General features: G+C 44.6%; 1 protein-coding gene across 1 annotated transcript in view; it reads right to left on the bottom strand.

Moving 5' to 3' along the window:
* Positions 1-16649, bottom strand: part of SRCAP (Snf2 related CREBBP activator protein) — a 1742136-nt gene extending 1725487 nt beyond the window's left edge. Inside the window, exon 1 of the mRNA XM_085618450.1 lies at positions 16373-16649. The gene's annotated coding sequence lies outside the window, so the exon portion shown is untranslated. The remainder of the gene's footprint in view (positions 1-16372) is intronic.
* Positions 16650-22257: the final 5608 nt, after the last annotated feature.

Raw genomic sequence — 22257 nt, 5'->3', positions numbered from 1 at the left:
ACTTCTGAAGATGTCCCTGGGCTGTCCTGTGCTCCTCTACTCGTGATTGGGCGAGAAAGCACAGGAGAACAATAAGTGCTACTCAGCGGCCAAAGGAAGGGTTTGCTGGTACAGCAGTGGGTAAAGAGCAGTTGCTGGTTGACAGTCACAGCCAGGACTCGACAAATCCACTCGCCCGCTCGCATTTGCGAGGTAGAATTAATGAGGACGAGCTATTTTTAGGTCCTACTCGCCCTTTCTGGCTAGTAGGAAAACAAACTAACTTTTGTCCTCTGTCTTTAAAAACGGAGCAAATGTGACAAGATAACAGGATTTAAAGGCATTTTTATTGCTCACAAAGCGAATGACCAATAAAGATGCCTTTAAATCTTGCTAACTTGTTACATTTGCTCCGCTTTCAGAGACGGAGGTCAAGTAGGTTGCAGTGAGGTCGAGGAGATTTTTCAAGGTACTAGACCTGCAGGACTAGTACCATTTTTCGGATTTTTCGAGCCCTGACAGCGATGTGAGAAGATGGGCGGGTTGACTGGTCAGGAAGCTGGCATAATGCTGAACGTGTAGAAAAGCTGCAAGTGACTAGTACTGGAGCTGCTGGACAGCAACAGTGAGACAGGGAAACTAAAGGAGTGTTTTGAGGTAAGTAGCAGAGTAGCGAGTGATTGACCCAGAAGCCAGGAGGATGGCTTAGCTGGGGATATCGGCTACAGTGGGGACTGGTGTACATGTCAGCTAATTGGCACAGCTGGGTATTCTGGCACAGTGGTGAGACGGATGCCAAAGCACAGTGGATAGGTAAAGCTTGCACAAACCCTCCCCACCCCACGCACGCTGTATCACCACAGACCTCAGTACGTGCAGTACTTTGTACGTACACAGAGTGCGGCTGTAACTCGCTGACCTGGGGCCCCAGAGAGTCTGCACAAAGACATGCGCTCTTCAGAAACACTGTGGAGTCCGGAAACTCCCGGTACCTTGGTGTCCCAGGCTCCCCGGTGGCCGTAGCCCTTCGCACAGTGCAGGGCTGCTCCTCTGTCCCGCCGCCGCCACCTCTTCTACTCTTGCTGCCGCTCGTACAGGGTGACGGGGGCTTGGGTGTGCGGGTTCACCAGGTGCTGAGGCAGGAGACAGCCCGCACCGAGGCGCGGTGTGGCTGGGTCATGCTGCTCCCAGCATAGGCCTGAGGAAGCAGACGAGCAACCGACACAGCCCACAACAGCTCAACAGAAGCGCCCGGAACAGCAGCCGAGCAAGGTCCCGTCCAGCCCCGCCCCTACAGTCACGGGCACTTAGACAAGGCCGGTTTCTTCTGCCGCCTCATGCAGCGCTAGCTGAAGACATTGTCAGACAACGGAACTAAAAAAACCAGGCATCCGCTGTTTATTTTTGCATCGCGCTTTCACTTTAAAGTGAAAGCGAGATGCAAAAATAAACACAGGGCACCATGTCTCCTTTTTTGTCCGGCCTAATCAGAGAGCCGGACTGGCGCGTGCAAGGCAGCGAGACGAAGCTTCTGATAAGAAACTTTGTCACGACAGCCGTAATGCAGGCAAGCCAGTCCAGGTGGGCCGGAACAAAAAGCAAAAAGGGAGGCAACTGAAAACCCCCCTTTTCAATGGGAAGCCAGCGTTTAACAAACGCCGACGCTACCCAAAGAAAATGAGGGGCGGGGCTTCAAGTCCCCTTCTTGAAACTGACTTCATTACTATAACTCTCGCAGACGAGAAGCGCTTGCGCGCTCCAACGCCAGGCAAGACCTAAAAATGGGCTACCATTTAGAAATGCGCAAAAACTGAGGCATTTTCTACATCTCAGCTTGTTCCTGAAAGGTGGGAGGAGGGCGATAGTTATGAGGGAAAGAAAATTTTCTATATTTTGGTTATTTTCTAGGTTACTTCCAGGAGAGTCCACCAAGTCGGTCAAGATGTGGGGAGAAAAAAAAAAAAAAGAACACATTTGACTGGAAAAGTTACGAAGGCGTCCATCAGTCACAAAATTTGAACAATTCTCAAAATGACAGTTGTCAAATGGCTAAACACCCCCTCAAAAAAGGGGTTAACAAAAATTATCAAAGGGTAAATCTTCTACTTCCTGGTTTTGTCAGAAAAAACGAACAACTAGTGGAAACACTCAAGTTCTTTGATTACAAAGAATACTCTGTCAGGGCCCATGCAGAAAGAGATAAATCCCGGACGTTACTGGTCTGGCAAGTCCAATGGGGGGGGGGGGGGGGGGGGGGGAATTTGTCTGCTTATCCCGCCCCTTCCACCGGATATGGTACGTTGTTGGGGACAGACATAACCGCAGCTGAGGTGACAGCAGCGATCAAAGACGTGGCTAGAGGAAAAATGCCAGTGTCCGATGGTATCCGGGTGGAGTTTAATTCCACCGATGTTGACCAGTTGGCACCACGCCTGACAGTCTACAAAAAGGCAAGGGAGGAGCAGATTCTGCCCCATAATACAAAGGAGGCATTAATATTTCCCCTACTCAAACTGGAACAGCCCCTCCAAGACACTGCAACATATAGACCTTTGTTGATGCTAAATATGAACTATAAGATACTGAGAAGAATATTGGCCGCATGCCCCAGATGCACTGACTCATAAGCCCTAATCAGACTGGATTCATTCCTGAGCGAAATATGGCCCAGAGAGTCACAGCAATACGGTTCAGAGGCAGTGGTAATGTCAATGGACATAGAAAAAGCTACCGATAGCCTGGACTGTGAATATCTTCATACAGTGATAGACAGGATGGGGTTGGGAAAAGGGAATAGACCAGACTACTATATACCGTACCAACGGCGAGAGGTAAATCGGGAGGGATAATCTTACTGAAAGTGGAAAAAAAGTCATGAGAATGGGGCACCCTTTGTTCCCACTACTGTTCACTATTGCAGTGGAAGTAATGGCATGTAGGGCACAAGAGGGGGCTCAAAAGGATGGCATACTAGCCCAAGGACTTATCCACTACATATCTCTATATCCAGAGGATATTCTGCTCTTCCTCAATGGCAAAGTAACTGACAAAGATACACACCTGCTCAATTACTAAGGGAATCTCAGGGTTGTGTTCAAACGTGTAAAAGAAGGTTTTTATCCTTGCAACCCATGGAGGAGGTGGCCTCAAACAATGGGGCTTCAAAGGGAACCTGTGTCTTAGGTATCTGGGGTCCAGGTCCACATAGAGGAACAAGTCGCGCAGTCTGCAGAATTGCATTAGTGCACACTGCAGTCAGTGCGTTTAGAAGAGAGTGCCTGGAGCGTTTAGGGAACATGCAACTTTTGGGCCAGCCATGGATAAGTCCACGGTTATCAGATGCCGTTAAGGGATCTATAGGTCTCGCCTGGCGTTAGCAGCACGCATACGCTGTCTCGCCATGTGAGTGACTTTTGGAATTTATACATTTCAGAAGGGGACTCCAAGCCCAGCCCTTTTTTTCCAATTGGCACGCCTCATCGTTTATGTAAAACGCTGACGCGCGATTGAAACTCATGCTTCCTTGTTACCGCCCTGTCCACTTTTAGGGCGGCCCAAGTGGACAGGCCGACACCATCTTTTTTTTGGCGTGACGTGGGAGAGTGTGCTCCAAGCTTAACCCTGTTATTAAATCTCAGGGTTGAACTCCGCCACTTGATATACACGAGCCTCAGTCTTAATTGTGATCTGATGCCGTGAATAATCCTTGTATACTCATGCCATCTAGTGGTTGTATGTGGAATAATCTTAAATTTACAAACCCAACCTGTGAAAGAGCTTTATTCATGATTATAGTAACCCTTTGATATGGACCCAGCGTTATTCTCAGATAACCAGCGTTTTTTTTTTTTATTTCTCTGGTCATCATCATGTTTGATAAGGGTATTGACTGTACATTTTTTTTTTGATTTTCCTTATCAGAACACGAACAGAGATTCTAGAGACTTTCCTGCGGTCATCAGCACACGTTTCCTTTCATGTGCGTTGATCATTCACACCCCTTGGGTCGGCGAACATTTTACGAGCAGAGGAAAAGACTTACTAACTTGAATTTCCTGCGCGTTAGTTCTGCCCTATCCCTGCCGTGTTCCCTTAAGTATCCCAAATCTATGGCACGAGCACTGACGGCTTTAATAAATGCTAATGAAGTCTACATATAAGATCTCCACTGTTGACCGGTGGCTGCTGTCTCGACTGGATGCCATCACCATAAAACTTGTATTATTAAGCGAACTTGAACAGAAGGCTCGTGTCGGCTTCGTCCAGTCAGTCGAAAGTGGGGACAAGCAATTTTCAATCCACCTAATCCACGTACGATCTGTGCTCCTGCTCCCTGGACCTGCCATATGCCTGTTGTGGGTGTGCACTGGGGAGGGGTCGTGGAGAATGCTGGCCGTTTCAATCAACCGTGATGACGCGGATGTCTCTGCTGTTGGCGCCGAGTACTTTGGCTTCAGTGTTAGTACAGCCTTCTGCGCCCATAGCTGTTCTGAGTTCTATTCACAAGAGAAATCTGGTGAGAGAGGCGACAAAAGAGGCTGCAAGCCTGCTCCTTCTTGACTGATTCGAAGATGCTGACCCCCATGGTACTTGAAGGGCTACAGCGTGGGTGGTAGTGAAAGCATCCCACCGCCTTGAGAGGACGCCCTGCCCTACAGAACTTTGGCAGGAAGTGACGTCATCAAGAGTAGAGGGCCTTGGGCTAGTGTTTAATTGAAGCCCTTCTGGCGCCTGGCGCCACAGCACCTTACGATCTGTCTTACCGCAAGTAGCACGGTTCAGCTACCATAAGACCAGGCTCTGCTAGGGGGAAAGAAATTATAAAGGACCCCCAAACCACCCGCCTACTGTTATGCTCTTCTCTCCCCATGAGTGCAGACCAGGGGTAGGGTCCCCTACATCATCGTTGCTACAGGCTGTAACACTCCTCTGACCACGGGCTCTCCAGAGAGAGGGCAGATGCAGAGGGAACCAAGGTGTGCACCTCCTCACCTCTGGCACCTGCACAGCCAGTGGTACTGCACTCAGGGGTCGTGATGTCCCAGCCAGATTACAGAATTCCTCCCTGAGGATACCCAGCAGAGGGCAGCTGGTGCCCCACTCCGATGAGAGGTCAACCTGGAGCACTGCAGACCGGAAGCGGGCAGCAAGGTGCTCCGCTCCGCTCCCCCAACCCCCCCCCCCCCGAGAGGTCACCCTGGAGCATTATTTAGGGAATGATAACCTGCACTTAACCATTTACAAGTAATCTTGTTTCAGCTCCAATGCTCATTGGATGCCAAAGTAGGGTAGGGCAGGGCAGCGTTAAGCAATCTTTTTTCAAAAATGGTCTATGCCTCTTGTTTTCCTGTCCTTTGCAACTGATTGCTACACAGGGCAACGCATGTGAACCAATCGAAGATCTAAGCTGCAATAAAGTTACTTACCAGTAACACTAGTTTTGATCTTATTATTGGCTATAGGTTCACAGGCGTCCAATCCAGCCTCCCTGTCAGCACAGGCACATAAGATGAAATACGCTTATTATGAGGCAATGAATTGGCTAAGCAGTCTTAAGGAGTGGGATTGGGTTAGATTCTGGGTCGACCCTTACAGCAGTAGACATTCCATCTGTTATCTTGAAAAAGCTTGACGACTATGTCTTATCCAGCCACTAGATGGCAGGAGTATGTACGCCCCGCCATTCGAGTCAGCAACCACTTACAGGCTGTAAACCAATGTTACAGGTAAGCAACAAAGTCCTAGCCAGCACAGCTGTGAGAGCTGTACTTTAATCCTACAAAGGAACACACATTTCAGTGAGTACGGTCTCTGGCAATGGCCCCTGCAGTGCCACATGCCGAGTGTTAACTAATACTGGTGACACTCAGATCTGTCGCTGGATACAAATATTCAGTATTAAACTTTTGTTCTCCCGTGCTCTAAGCCCCTTACTTCCTCTTAGATAGTCAGTGTCTGTGGTGCTCCCACGTGAACTGAGCAGTAGTGTAAAAAAAAAAAAAATTTTTTTAAAAAGGAACACCAACAATTGTATATCTTCACAAAGCAGAACGGTGTATTCTTAGATGGGAAGGGTGAAGAGTTTTACATAGTTCATGTGCACGCAGGCTCCGTTTAAGAAACACCACATTTGGCAGGAGGGTGATGTAACACTGCTATTGCACTATTCCTTCAGTGTGCAATTATAAATAAGTGCATGCTCTTATATAGCCATTTGCATTCGCATAGAAGTGAATAGGCCTTTAAGAGAAAGTAAAGAGACACCCCGGTAGGTTGGCCGGACTTGGGTAGTTTGAGTCATGTGCGACTTACCCTGTTTCTCCCCTACTCTCTTTCTAGAAGCACCACCCTTCATTCAGCCCCCTTGATATCCCCATATACATCCAGTCCTCCTGGTTGGAGCTGCACACCAGAGGTTGCATATCAAAGTCCTTTGGACAGTGTGGTGCACAGGTGCTTGCACGACAAAACAACACTACCATTCATGAGTGAGCTGTGTGTAAAGTCTGCCTAGAAATCTCGCTTGCGTCCAGCCACAAAGAAGTGATTCCTTACTCGGTAGGCTTGCAATATGTGTGGTTTGTCCTTGCTTTCCACAGAGTGTGAATATTTTATATGCAGTCATGTTTTGCACTAGTGAATAAAGCACTCTCTAGGAAGAATTTGGGTCTCTGGTTATTCGTTGCTATTCGCATTTCTGGTGCACTATATGACTGCAGTGTTATGTTCTTGGGTCCTACCATTACACCAACGATGATTGTTATTTCCTGGGTACCTGGCACAGATACCAAGACCTGAAGTCCAAAGAATTCATGGAAAGAGTGACCATGACTGTGAAGATCATTACTGAAGGTCTTGGAGAAAGCTTTCTCACAAAGGTTTTGAATGGCGGTCTTGGGAGAGCTCTTGAATGCACAACTTAAGCAAAGTTCTTGGAGGATGTTCAACAAAGGTTTTGAACAAAGGTCTTGGATGGATGAGTTGAACAAAGGTACTGAACAAATGTCATGGATGGAGGGAATCAACAACACTATTGTACAAAGGTCTTGGATGAATGGGTGGAACAAAGGTATTGAGCAAAGGCCTTGGATAGAGGGGTTCAATAAAGGTATGGAACAAAGGTCTTGAATAGAGGATTTAAACAAAGTATTGAACAAAGGTCTGGGATAGAGGGATTCTATTTCCATTGTAAATAACAATGCCTTTTATTTATGTTTTAAAAAAGAACAACAACAAAAATCATCCAATGCTTGTTGAAATTGGAGGGGGATTGCTGAAATAGATGGGCCTCTACCTGTGAAAAACACGATTGACACAAACTTCAGTGTTCTGACTGTATTATTTAAAGGACAAGGGCCAGTGGGAGAAATCTTAAGGGCAGTGTCTCTGAAGAACAAAGTGCTTGACAAGGGAAACTGTATTCCTTTAATCTATGATGTCAGTCTGATGTAAGGAATTACTGTCACGTTGGGGGGGGTGGCTCTGTTCGATTCCTTTCATGCGTAAGGTGAGTAACTAACATTTCTTTTAACTAGATGAGGCAGGTTGATAAACAGACTCCTGTCAAGCCACAGAGTAATGGTGCTGTAAATAGCACCTGAAGATAGGAAATTTAGGTGAGAGTACTATAAAATGGCTTGTTGCTTGCTCTGTTCGGCAGGGTGAGAAGAGCTGAATAACCTTTTATTTTATTCCCCACATTCGGTGCGTGAATTAGAGAGATATTCAAAGAGTGTGGTGTGGTTGGTTCTCCATAGCTCCTGTTTCCCTGCTTCCAACCCCACAAGTAATGTTTCACAAAAATGATATTACAAGTAGTTGTTCAGGGACTCTCAGTAATGCAAAATAGTTTGTTTTCTTTTATACTATAAATATGAAGAGATTTAATGGCGTTCTCTGGGCTGGCATGTAGACATTTTTGCTGATAGCTAAAAAGCACAGATTGAAATGACTAAAAAAAAAAAAGCACTAGCAAACTAATTTGACTCTAAAATGGCCACACGGACAGAAGACCCCCGTTATACTATCAGTTTATATACAAGGTGGATGCAATATTTGGGTACGGCTTGATAAGCATCCAAGGAAGACTATCAGACATTTCTAGAAAACCAGGCGAATCAACAAAAGGTGTGGCTTGATTGAATCCCCCATTTTTTTTACCCTCAATAAAATGTGTAACAGAACTCTGTTCCTCATTTATGAGGTAGAAAGTTCCATAACATGCGTCCATTAGCAAATATCTTCCTTCCCTGCATTCCTAGATTTCAAATGAAGACACCACCTGTATCTGTGAGTGGCCCTATCATACTGGAAAGAAGCAGGTCATAACTGGGACGCGAGTAGCCAATGTGCTCTTATCAAGGTTGCAGTATTGGTCTGTTCAAGTGATGTGCATTAGGCCCACCTACACATAGAGTACAGTTTTTCGTCAGGTGAAATGTATGAATGCAAGATGGGAAGACTTGCCACTGGTTGGAAGTTAAGGGATTTCTGGCACTATTAAGGGGAATTTTTTCTCCAACCCACTTGTTTACATGTGCAGGACTTTCTAGGCAAGAAAATGGTGTGTGATCTATTCAAGCCACACACCACCCTGGATTCCCCACAGGCTCCATTTTCAGACATGCCTAGAATTACGTTGGCTGCGTGTGTCAGCCAACCTTGACTCAAATATTGAGTCATCTTTCAAGGAAAGAGGAGGAATTCATTTTCTTTTTTGTTATGTATATTGTTGACATTTGCAGGACATGCACGATTAGAAAACATGGTGGGATCCTGAGAAGCAAGGCCATCCAGGATTCCCTTGGGTCTAACGTTGCTAGAAATACCCAGAATTAGTAGAGTCCTTGGGTGCTGGCCCGCCCCAGGCCATAAAACTGCAGCAATCCCTCAAGGAAATAGAGTGGGAATTGTAGATTGTTAGTAATTTTGACATGTCTGGTTCCCCCACCAATCAACCTGTTCCCCCTTTTGATTATGCCCTGGTGAGCAAAAAAGTGTTCTGGCCCTGGACTGTTGGGGGATGTAGAAGGAGGTTCTTTAGTAGTCTTTTTCTGCCCCCATAGGAAGTACAGGTTCAAAACCCTCAACCAGGTACCTGGTGAGGAAGAAAGGCTGTTGGAGACCCTGGATGGAGTGTGTAGATCGTTGACAATACACACCAGGCCCCACCACCTCAAATTGGATACTAGTTTCTGCTATCATGCAGAGCTTATGTCCCCTGGCGGTGGTCAGATGTGGAAGAGAACTCTACCTTCTAAGGGGGTAGAAAAGGCAAGAAAGACATGGATTAGGGGGTGAGGGGACAGGTTGATGCTAGGACAGGTCAACTCCTGCGCATTTTGTTAAAAAAAGAAAAGAAAGACAAAAAAAGCTATGACAGGATATATAAGTTCCTGGTTTTGTGGATCCCTGCTAAGAGACTACCCTTCGGGATCGAAAGGCAGCCTCCTGCAGTGATTCCCAAGCAGGGATCAATTATGTACGGGTAGCATTATGTTCTCTAATTATCAGGGGGAATCAAAGGGGTGCAAGAAACTCCTGGGATATCCTTGGGAATAACAAACATTAAAGGAAGAAAAAGAACAAATACATGCAGAAATTGAGACTGGCAGATACACCTGAAAACAGGGTATGCAAATAATGCAATAAGGATCTGAGAAAGATGAACTAAACATTCTTATCCATTTAATCAACTATAAAATAAGAGGCAAACCTAGTTCAGAGAGTTTAAAAAGGAATCCAGAATTTCACAAATAAATTAAGAAATTTCAGAAACTGCTGGGTGAAGACATTCAAGAAAACAGAAAAAGCACCTACCCAATACTTATCAGCATTGTAGGAAAGGAGGATCTGCTTTTTATGGTTACCCCCAGTTTTTCCTAAATGTAATACTGTTTTTTACTACTCTGACTGGGATCCTGCTAATCAGGACCCCAGTCTATCTACTTGCTCCTTAAACTATTATGTTATGTACTTAGGTACACTCCAGACTGGATACTGAGTTACCCTTGTCAAGAGGCCTCCAGAGGCCTCCCATGGGCTGAAGCATGTATTATGCCACACATAAGAGGCCATGCAAAATGGAACTACAGCCCTGCTATTGCAGCCTGTGTAAGATGGTGCATGCACCACTTACTTGATATAGGTTCACTATATCTAAGGGTCACTGCACTTAAAACCTATAAGTCACCCCTCTAGCAGGCCTTTGCCATCCTGAGGACAGGGTGATTGGTTCTAAGTGAGAGGGTGCCAATGCAGGAGCAGAACACCCCTGCAGCCTACAGAGTCCATTCTCCCAGGTTGTCAGTGAAGCAGCCATTTACGACATATAGGGTGTTCCCGATACCAGCCTTTTAGTGCCGGGCAGCACAAAATGGTTGCGGCCGACCAGAGACATTTCTGCCCTCCTGATGCTGAGCCAAGCTCAAGCAGTGGAAGGCAGAACAATAGGCACCCTGTCACAGGGAGGTGACCACCTCCCTGACAGGATTTACTGTGTTAGTGCTGGGTGAGTGCGCTTGCCAGCGACCGAAAGTCTGCATAAGGGGCACATTTGAGAGATACAGCGCAAAAAAAGATGGTGGTCCTGAAAAAAAGCCACAACACCTCTGGTGAGGGTCAATGGGCTGAAACATGTAGACCACCATCGTCACTAATGGCAGGTATACGTTATCCCTGCCAGTGCCCTGGTCTTAATCCTGGCCCCGGAATATGCTAATAAAGGTATTTCACGTACCTGGGAGTAAGTTTTACTCTTTCACTATCACTATCCTTTTTTGCGCTGCATCTCTCACATGAGCTGACCTGTGACTCATAATTGTGGTATTTAGTATACTTTAAATTATAAACAAAACATCACTGAGCTCCTCCCCCTCAGTGAGGGGGTTGTAGCCCATGCCAGGATAGGGTATCCCAACACAAGGAGAATACCAATGATGAAGCATGCCACCTTTGGGGGGTGAGGGATTTCGTCCTCATAAAGGGACACCCCAGGGGACGCTGAGATACCTTCACAATAGTCTTTCCTACTCTTGTTAGACTTTTAGACCAGAGGGTTCTATATTGTGTGATTAAAGATAACTGTAAGCATCATGATTTGCCATGGAGTAACTGGCTTCCTAAGAAAAGAACAGCAATCAGTTACAATTAGAAAAATAGTCAGTAGGTTTAACGTCCATCGCTAAACGTGTAACTGTAATATTTACATTATGATGAACAATAACATACTATCAGATCTCCACTGCAGCTTTAAAAATCACCTATATTTAATCAAAAATGTACTATGGCACAATGAGCAAGATACATTACCTCATGTTACATTTGTGCACAATAAATATATTGCACCATGGGGATTTTTGGGGTTTGGATCCAAGAAAGCAGTTGGGTTCGCTGGTAAAGAGGAGCATTTTTTTTTTTTAAATGTAAAAACACAACAGGACGGTACTTGTAAATATCAGATTTCAATCTGGGACACACCGCATACAAATATTTGCTAACATTTACAGCCCCTCCAGCAAAGGTTTTTTTTTACTACCTATAGGTCCTATATGAACACACGGTATGAGTGTCATGTGTAACTCAGACTGAGAACAATGAACAGTATTTGCCCTGGCGGGTATCCAGAGTTTCTTGTATATCTCATAGGTGCCAACAACCATCAGTTTCCACAAGCAGGGTATAGATTTCATAATGAAAACTCTGCAATCATTAACATGAATTCCCTTTTATAGTAAATCTCAGCTCCAGAGGACCGAGGGCTACGCTCTACTTTGAGCAGCCCGTAACGCCTACGTAATAGCCAAACGCGGTCCTCCATCGTATGCCCCGGATCTCCCCATCGAGTTATCACTAGGGTCATATACTTACCTAAAGCGCTCAGAATTGGTCGAATGGCAGTCTCACCTCAGGGCGCACACTACTTACTAGGCATCACTAAATTGAATGCACGTCGTAAGAACCTCAACAAAAAATTTGGATCTGGCACTGGTTCTGGCCAAACGCTCCTTGGCTATGGCGTGGAAATCTCCAACGGGCCCATCTACTAGACACTGGCTTACCGCCCTCCGACGAGCCCTGGTGGCTGAACATGAGACGCAAGCATCTCTGCCCTTACGTCCGTCTTGGGCGTAACCTTCAGACTGGTAACACTACGTCACCACCATAGAATCTAGCCTTTGTGACACACATCCGAACAGGTGACATGTAAGTGACACTAATGTAGCAACCGGTTGACACATCTGGGATATTCCGAGCACCCACGTTAAGGCACACATACAAGTAGAGCATTAGGCCACACACGGGTGAGAGCGAAACGGACACAGATGTCTCACACCCTCGGCCGATCCTACCCCTACCACGGCATCTGTACTGCGCAACTTCCCCCCCTACTCTGTCATTGTAGTAACCACCACAGCAGGACCCCGAAAGTTCACACTCCACATAAGCGGCACATTTAGCGGTGACATTCATAATAACTATAGAACAGGCACACTAGTTAGGTGGTATTATGTTTACCTTTTTAGATCATGTTTTGATACAGCTTTATACAGTATCATCTGCTGAAAAACTGAAGTAAATTCATGTTGTTCCTGATTATCTAAAGTTGGGCATAGTGATTTGCCCCCTTCCCCCCACCCAGTGGGCACAATAATGCAAATAGAGATGTACTACAACATGTACTTTATTATGTCATATTTACAGCTGTACGCCGTTTTGAGCATAAAATGAAGAAAGTTAATTTTAAAAAACAAATCCTTTTTATAAAATATGGTGTTTGAGAATATATTTGGCGTTTAATATTATCTCCAAGTTGACCTTCCAGACACATCTCCTTACAATCAGTGTCCTAACAGCTATATACCTACTGAAAGTAATTATAAGAACTGTGACATTTATACACCAATATGTATTCCAGTAGGATTGCCGTTTATAAAAACATAATTCTTTTGATTTCCTATTTAGACTATAATGCATCATCTGCAACTCCAACTGGCTGGCTATCACAATGGCAATTGGTATAAAGGATAGCAGTCACATGACAAGTTGATTTGACTGCTACACCCATGAGTAAGGTCAGGAAACCGAAACGAGTTGGGAAGGCACTCTTTGTGTTATGGTATGGTGAAAATAAAATAGATTGGATGCTTACAGTCGAGTGCCTCCCTCTTTCTCTATGGGTATCGGAGAAGTGGATTATATATCTCGTTTAACTCCTTTTTTGAGCACTTAAGCACTATTATTGCACTGTTTCACACTATAGGCACATTTGTGCTTCGATAAGCATTGTTCTGGCTGTATGACAACACAACCACCCCTAGCCATAATATTATCTAATACCACCAATAGAACAATATGTAGACATTGAATATATGCTTAGCTTTGCATAAATATGGATATAGGTACTGGTCATTCTTACATAGAGTGCCTGTTTTAACCTATTTGCACATTTGTATAGCGATGTTTTGCACATAACTTGGTATTTGAACCTGTTTTAACATCTCATTTCGCATTCCTTTATTTGCACTGCAATATAGCTGTATTTGCACAAATGTATAGTGATGTTTTGCACATAACTAGGTATTTGAACCAGTTCAATATATTCAATGCTGAATTTGTACATTACTTTTGTTCTTTGCACACAAGCGCTCTTTGCACATGAGTATTTACATTTTTAAACTAGGTTTTTATGTGTTATGTTTTTATCCATTTGTAACATGTTATGTATTATAGGATGGAATTTGCAGTGTGCCCTGTATTTCATATGTCTATCAGTTTAAAAAACTAAATAAAAAATCTGGGATGAATACAAGTGGACGTTTAGAGAATTGAGCAGATATTAGCTCTATATGTAAGCTGCCTATTTGCAAACGACAGTACAAACAAATGCTAAATAAGATGGAGATAATATACGTAGCCGTCTTTGTACTTTAGATTAGCTCTGCAAGTTTAACAAACTGTATTTTTTGTCTTTACAAATTGTGGTTTCAGGGGGACGAATAACTTACATTAAGTATTTTGTCTATGTCCAGCGTCATGCCGATCAACGTCATCAGGTAGCGCCATATCTGTGCCTTTAAAATTATGTTTCAGCTTCCCGTTTGTTAAGTGATCAAGGACACAGCCTAGTGTCCGAAACGCGTCTGAGGCAGCACCATTTGTTCACAGCATTAAAATAAACAACAATTCTGGCATCAGCCCATTGAAGTGTATATACACACACATACATATATCGTTTCCAAATGCTTTGCTCCCACAGCAGTGCTCAGCCACGGTGAATATATGAAATAAAACTACGAATTTAATTAAACTTGTGTGCGGGCTACGAACTTTGTGGGAGCGAAGTATTTGGAAAACGATTGACTCACGGTTCACCACCACGCGGTAGCAGCACCAGCCTGGAAGGGGAGCGGTGGTTTTGGTGAAAACTTTGGTGTATATATATACACACACACACACACCACATTTGAGAGATACAAAAATACAATTAATCATATATTAAGTCCTCTTGACTGTATGAATACAAGCCTTATTGGTACCATGGCTACAAACTATTTTAGAGCATTGCTCAATAAAGCTCGAGCTCAGAACTTCAAGACACTACCCAACACATCAGGCCAGCTGTTAAACACCTATGCATTTGCCTGTGTTAGTGATCATACGACATGCCACAGCAGAGCCTGAGTTCAAACATGTCGTACAGTCTGCAAATACGACAGCCAAAAGCACAATTATTCAACTCTGGTAATACAGTATTTTACAAGGTTAACATAGGTTAATTGGATCTTACTTTGCAGAGGAAGTTGATAAAATATCCAACACAGATTTGAACAATCACAACACTCAACAACAGTACGGGTAACACCACACTATATGCATACCTAAAATATAAAGATCACAGACAGCGCCTTGTAACTGCTACACAAACTATTATGATATACTTATGAACACTGTCACAGAAGCAAGAGACAAGCGGCAGAAAAACAAACGAAATGTGCCCAATAATGAAATTGCGGCATGAGAATTTAATCAATACTTAACTTAAACTATATAACAGACAAACCCTGGAAACTGCCAAGCCACAATAACCATAAAACTGCATGGGAGCACAAAATATGACGTTTCACTCTTGCGGACATCCAGCTGTCACTTCTACACTCGTGGAAGCAACTCCCACAAACTATACAGAGCCAGGTCAGGCACGATAAACACAAACGATTACTAAAAGACGCTTGTCCCAAAAAGATGTCATGACAGTGCAGCTGTTCACAATCAGATATGTTAAATAATTTTAACATACACATTCATGAAAGGTGATAGTATGGTTATCTAAGACTGCGATGAGAGGCAGCAACTATGCTTGAACGCGGAAATGCTAGAGCGTTTTACAAAGTGGCATATTTGTTACACCAAACAGCAAAGCAAGTTAGCAGTTTTTCAATTAAAGGTGTTTCCAGCAACAACAACAAAATCAGTCCAACTACAAAATACAGTGGAGGCCATGGGCTATGCAGGATTCAGGAGCTCTACCTCTTCTGTTAAGGGGACTGTTCTTTAAGGAGTTGTCGATAACATTTAACAAGCGACAAGCCCGAGGGTTAATGGTAACATCACGTTCTACAGCATGTCTACGTAGAGGTTAGTTGGGAACAGTTTCAAGAAGCTGCTTTCATACAGATTCTGAAAACGCAGTTTTAATAGTCACATTGTCACTATACATCAAAGGTTGAGTAAGTTAGTTTTTACCTTATAAGCACTCAGAAAAGTAGCCACCGTCGTTACAGAAACAAATGAAAGCCTGCATACCTCTAAAATATAAGTCAATAATTGAACTATCCTCTAGGTTCCAGATACAAACATAATTGTGTGAGAGTGATTACACTTGGATTCCTTATTAAAGCCTCCCTGCGGCAATCAAAATTAATAAATGGGTTTAAGTTGCTGGAGGAACGTCATACCAGGCTACAAATATAAGAAGTCAAAGTTACTGATAAGTGTAGAACTGCACACCCAAAAAAAGTGGTTGTTAACCAAAGTCTGCAAAGAGCAGAACCCATAACTGCATCAAGATGATTGGTCCGCACAGATTCTAAAATGAAGGTTCATAGACGGAAGGGCCAGGTGAAGTTGACAATCTCCCCCTTTGTTGACGACCTGAGTCTGACCCTTCACCTGTACACATGCGCCTCTCGGTCCGTCCAGGACAGACACGCATGCGCATATGAAGTGCCGGCCGGCTTAATTTGCTTTAGTACACGCTCCGTGATCCGCACACACGCCTCCGGCACAACGTGTGCCACCATCACATCGTCTCCCGTGTTTTGAGGTCCCGACTTCCCCCGCCCGCAAGGGGAGGGTCCCCGGGATATGCGACCGCCATCTTGTTCCGCTTTACCTGCCTGAGGCCCCAGCTTTCTTCACTATTATCTGCGCCGCTGGGTTACGGTGTGCACCCAATCCGCCGCCATCCGATTCAGAAGGGTCCGTTCTGCCTCCGGAGACCCGCCGGGCCGCGCGGAGGGGGGGGGGGAGGGGGTCACCCCAACCTCTTGTCACTCGGATATCAGCAGCGTCAGGTGGGGGCAGCGGGCGGGGATGAGACACAGGCTCTGGAGCCGAGAGTTTAGCTCTTCAAAATGGCGACCGCACTCGCCGGCGCGAATTCTCGCGAGAGTGCGGGTACTGTATGGCAGTGTAGTCCGACCTAGAGTCAGGCGCACACTAAAAGTGAGCATTGGTTGCTTCGTAAACTGGTACTCGTGGATTTTTTACTTGCAGTGCCGGGTCTCGTGAGAACGTGTCTGCTGGGAAATGTAGTTTCTTTCGGTGGTTTAATACAGATTTAGTTTTTCATTCATGTAATTATTTTGTACCGGTTTCCTTGAATTGGCAACACATGCCGTAGGGAAAAGTATTTTCAGTAGTTTTCACAGTTTATGCTTTAGCAAATGTTGGAGTGGGAGTCAAATTAAAAAATAAAAAAATAAACGGTTTAACATCTCTATGTCTTACAACCGGGTTGATCACCGCTCGGGGTATTTGGTCTCTTACCTTTCTGTGACAGACCTTAGGTCCTTTATGAAAAGACCAGGAGCCATACATCACATAAATTAAAATCACAATACAATTTCTAACTTTAGTCAATAATGAGAGTTAGGTGTACGTTTTAAGTGTTTAATTTTCATTATAAGGTTTAGTGAGTTATTTTTCTCTTTTTATTCAATTAGTTAAATACAGTGCTTTAAAAGGGCCAGTACTGTCTGGTACAGAGTACCGGCACTTTTTTATTTTGAGGAGAGTACCGGCACTTCCCAAGAAAAATGCTATACTTTTAATTGGGGAGTACCGGCACTTCCGGGGGACGACAATATCGGACCCCTGTAACAAAATAGGCCAAAATCAGCTGTAGCAAACAGTTCGGCCACACCCCCTCCTCAACCCCAGGGTGGGGCGGCCGAGCAGTTTGCCAGTGCCGGTTTTGGTTCCCAGTCCGGCCCTGGCGCCACTGGGTCCAGACCTCCACGTTGCAGGGTTTGTCCTTAAGGCACGCCTGGGGGGGGAGCTCTCTCGCTGCTCCATCGCTCATGCTGCTAGTCTCATGCTCCGGACTTCTCTCAGCAGCAGGTCGCCAGTGCCAATGGGTTTCCTAGTCACAGCCCTCCTCTGCCACCTAGAGGGCCAAACGCTGACTGCCAAAACAAGCCAAACTGCCCAAACCATCGCTGTTTGTTGCTCTGGACACAGCACTTAGCACTGGGGTTCCCTTGGAGCACACCGGTGCTCCCCGGCCACTTATCGCCTGCAGGATTTCATGTTATTGGTGGCTCCGACGGGAGCTCACCCTGTGAACTTCCCGCCGGAGCACCGGAAGGCCTTGCAGAAGTAACTGCATTCAACAATCAGGTTGGAGATGGGTAGCAAATAAGCCTTCAGAAATAATACGTTGGCATTCAGCTTCAGAAAGGACATGGCGTATAGGTAAGAACATAAAAGGAAAAGCGTCAACCAGCTCTAGGAACACGCACTAATATATACAGTTGGATAGAAATGTTGCAGTTGCAATTGAATCCTTTTCTCCTCTTGTCCAATCAGCTTTCGGTGTTCTTCTGAAAACAGACTCTCCTATTCCTTTCTCACGATTCCATACAAAGAACTTTCAAAGAATTATCAAGATGTATGAAACATTATGAAAACTATGTCTAGGCATGAGGCCTTTCAATTCTTAGACCTCCTTTTCCATGGTTATGACCACATTCTTTTTTTTTTTTGTCCTCATACACCGTGAAGGGCATTCTTTTTTTATTTTTCTTTATTTAAGTTCTTGTATCATAATTTCAGTATAACAAAAAAATATAAATTGGCAACACAACAAACAAGAAAATACAGAAATAAGGAAAATGATTTACGGAATACCTAAGTCCAACATAACTCAAAATAAAAACTCCAAATTTTATCCATTTCCATTTGAAAACTTTATTTCGGCCACCAGGGCCATAAAAGCAACAATACATTTCATCAATAATCATGTCAAAAAGCAGAACACATTTAAACCACCAAAACAGTATAAAACAATCGAATTGGGTTTAAAATTATCAAATGATTAACAATTGGTGGAAAATTTCCTACGCTGCAACCATACAGCATTTAAAAAACGTGAAACTGCGAAGACAAAGGGTGGATGGGTGTCATATTTTAAAACTCGCAGGGCGGTAACACAGTCTCTAAAACCAAGATTCCTGCATATTGATTTCACCCAACGCTTCCTATGAATATGGTACGTTGGGCAGAAGAAGAACACATGATTTTCATCTTCCAACTTGTAGCCACATGCAGGACATGAAGTAGTCTTAGTGGTGCCCCAACTAGAGGTAAAAGACCTGAGTGGTAAAGTACCCATTCTAAATTGTACATATAATTTCCTGGCCACATTAGGAAAAATCAAATCCAAGAACGGTTCCCTCCCATAATTTGGTTTGACCAAGGGAAACTGCTCAGTCAGCCTACCTATTTTAGAGTTCATGTGTAGACGTGTTAAGTGGAAATGTCTAAGATCATCAGCCAGATTGGTTTTGGAAACAGCTAAACAGGAACTTCCTGGGGTATCCCAGAGGTCCTGTCGTCCAATCTTGGAACAGGTGTCCCTGACATGAGTCAACCAAGGAATATTCATATATTTGATTGTGGGCCAAATCTCTATAAATTCATCTCTATAGGTCCCAAGATCCGGATTAGACCATAGTCTCTTCCAATAGTGGACAGGCCGAGCTGCCACCACCTCTTCAATAGGAAGCAGACCTAGGTCGAATCTAATGGGGACCAAAGGAGAACTAGAGGGTAGACTTAATAATTTTCTTATAAAAGAATTTTCAACCCTCGCTAGACTATCTGTATTCGAGTGACCCCATAGTTCTGCTCCATAAGTTGAAGCAGGTCTTGCCTGGGTTTTAAGGATTTCTACGACTGGTAGAATTGGTTTGAAAACCGATCCATTGAACAATCGGGCCATGCCTCCTAAAGTTTGTGTCAGCTTAAGAGTGGAATAAAGAGCTTGACCACCCCAGCCCAAGTCTTCCTGGAGAGTAATCCCCAGATAGGTAAAAGTTTTCACCCGTTCTAGGGGAGTGCCATTCAAGACTGGGTTGGGGCGGGTACGTTTAGGAGGATTAAGAATCATAAATTTAGTTTTGGCCAGATTGATCTCAAGACCCCTATCACTGCAAAAGTCTACAAAGCCATCTAATATGCGCTGAATGCCCATAGGGGTGCGTGACAACAGCAAGGTGTCGTCGGCGAACATTAAGGCCGGTACCTTGCCCGTGGACTGCCTAGGAACATCAGTGTCTTTGAGGGCTAAAATATGGTTTACAAGCCCATTGATGTAGAGGCAGAACAGCGTAGTCGCTAACACACATCCCTGTCGAACTCCTCGAGAGACAGGGAAGGGTTCAGAAAGTTCGCCATATTTTCCGCATCTGACCGAGCAAAGTTGGCCTTATGTAAGCTTTTCAGGACATCCAGAAGATAGGGGGGAACATTGAGCGTTTGCAGGACGGCCCACAGTTTTTCCCTCGGGACCAGATCAAATGCTGATCGTAGATCAACAAAAACGAGGTAGAGGCTGCCACCCTCTACACTCGCAAATTTCCAGAATAAAACCTGGAGACGAAAGATCTGGTCGAGGGTTGAAATGCCCTTCCTGAAGCCTGCCTGCAAAGGGCTTAAGATGTTGCATTCTTCTTCCCAGGTCTGTAGTCTATTCAGAATTATACGCCCGAATAGTTTTTGAGTCATATCAATTAGACTTATCGGGCGATAGTTCGAAGGCTGTAGAGGACAACCTTTTTTATGAATAGGCACTATCTCGGCACCTCGCCAAGTTGCTGGTGGATCTGCACCGAATAGAATAGCATTGAATAGGACGCATAAATATGGGGCCCATATCAAAGGTTCAGACTTAAAAAGATCACCCAGGATTTTGTCCAGACCCGGCGCTTTGTTAGATATGAGCATAAGAATGGCGTTTTGGACCTCTTTGATTACAATTCGTGGAATGGGGTCAGCATGACAAACTGGACTGGAGGGAAGATCAATCGGGGGAAATGAGTTACAATTTGGTATAGAATATAGGGCCCTGAAATGCCCTTCCCATACTACAGAAGCAATATTAGAGCCAGTAATGGTATCAGGATTCAGCCTACCATTATTAACAATGGCCCAAAATGTTCTAAAATCCTTGTTCTGCAATGATGTTCTCAATTCCTCCCACTTATCATCATCCCAAGACTTCCTTGCCGTATTGGCCTGTCGTTTATACTGGGCTCGGAGTAATTTGGTCCTAGCTTTGTCCTTCATTTTTATTGCCCCAATCAATTCAGTTTTTAATTTCCTGCACTCAGGAGTGTACCAGGCGTGTTTGTTGGTCACATGGGTCTTAGGAGCCTCTGACCTGGAGAAAACCTCCACAAGTTTTGTGGATAGCTGGGTATGAATAATGACAGGGCTGAGTAAGCTCTCAGTAGAGGAGCAATTTAGCTCGACTCCGGCCATTTCAATGAGACAGGGAAGTGCCAATCTATATGTTTCAGCCAATCTGTCGGGACACACAAGGATGTTGGACCATCTTACCCTACGTTTATTATTATGTAGGGTTAAGGGTTGTGGAGGAGATGACGGTCCATTAACATGTGTTGTAAATCCCCAGTGATCTGGTTTTAATTTCAGAGTAAGGGCATTGTGGTCGCTATCATCTCGAGCGACCACCCTAAAATCTATGACCTTATCCCAGGATTTTATGTCAATCAGAATGTAATCCAAGACGACAAATGCCCACCTCTATTAAAAGTGGTTTGTCCAGGCTGGTCAGATTTAAATCGTCCGTTGCAAGCCCTCAACGATAAAGAAAGAGCCAGAGAGAGTATTTGCAGCACTAGAGGGGTCCAAGCCCTAACCTTGGGAATCATAGGCTCAGGAATATTCGAGTGAGCATCTTCCGCCACGGGATCATTCTGTGCAGAGAGGCTTAATGGCTCATATTGGCAATTGAAGTCACCACCAACTATGAGTGAATATTCTGAATCCAAAGTCAAAATAAAATCATTCAGAGCTGCAATGACCTTGGATTCACAACCTCCAGGGGAGGGTCTTGAATAGACATTTAAAAGGGCTATGAATTTGTTCCCAGGCAAGTCAAGTAGGACACATAGAATGTCGTCAGATCCCGTTTGGAGTTGCCTTGCTGAAGCTCCCAGATGAATTGCAACCCAGGTGCTAAGGCCTCCGGAGGGTCTTCCCCTGCCACTAGATAAGGCAAGGATATCAAAGGTGGCATACCCTACTCGTTGGTAATTTTCCATGGCCCATGTCTCTTGTAACAAACAAATGTCAAAGGTGTCTATAAACTTGCCCCACTCTTCGCAGGTCTGTTTGCTCTTTAGACCTGCTACATTCCAGGAGATAAGAGTCCTTATCCAAATTTACCCCAACATGTTCATGTGTCAATACGCCAAACTGAGGCAATGAAGGAGAATTTTCTAGGTGTACAAGAGAACCTTCCCTGTAACAAGCTACCATGGGGTTAGGTGCAGGAACAGAGGAAGGAAACACAATCCGCGAGCAATTAACCTCCCCAGCTGCCTTAACATTGTTTAACTCTTTCTGGGCCCCAGTCAAAGTAAAGGGAACACCGGGGACCGGGCGAGAATTTTCTAGATGTACAAGTGAATCTTCCCTATAACAGGTTGCCATGGGGTTGGGTGTAGGAACAGAGGAGGGAAACACAAT

This window comes from Triturus cristatus, chromosome 7, assembly GCF_964204655.1.
Source record: "Triturus cristatus chromosome 7, aTriCri1.1, whole genome shotgun sequence".
In the NCBI taxonomy this organism is placed as follows: Eukaryota; Metazoa; Chordata; class Amphibia; order Caudata; family Salamandridae; genus Triturus; species Triturus cristatus.
The sequence above is the reverse complement of the archived record's forward strand: the minus strand, read 5'-3'. Positions and strand labels throughout refer to the sequence as shown.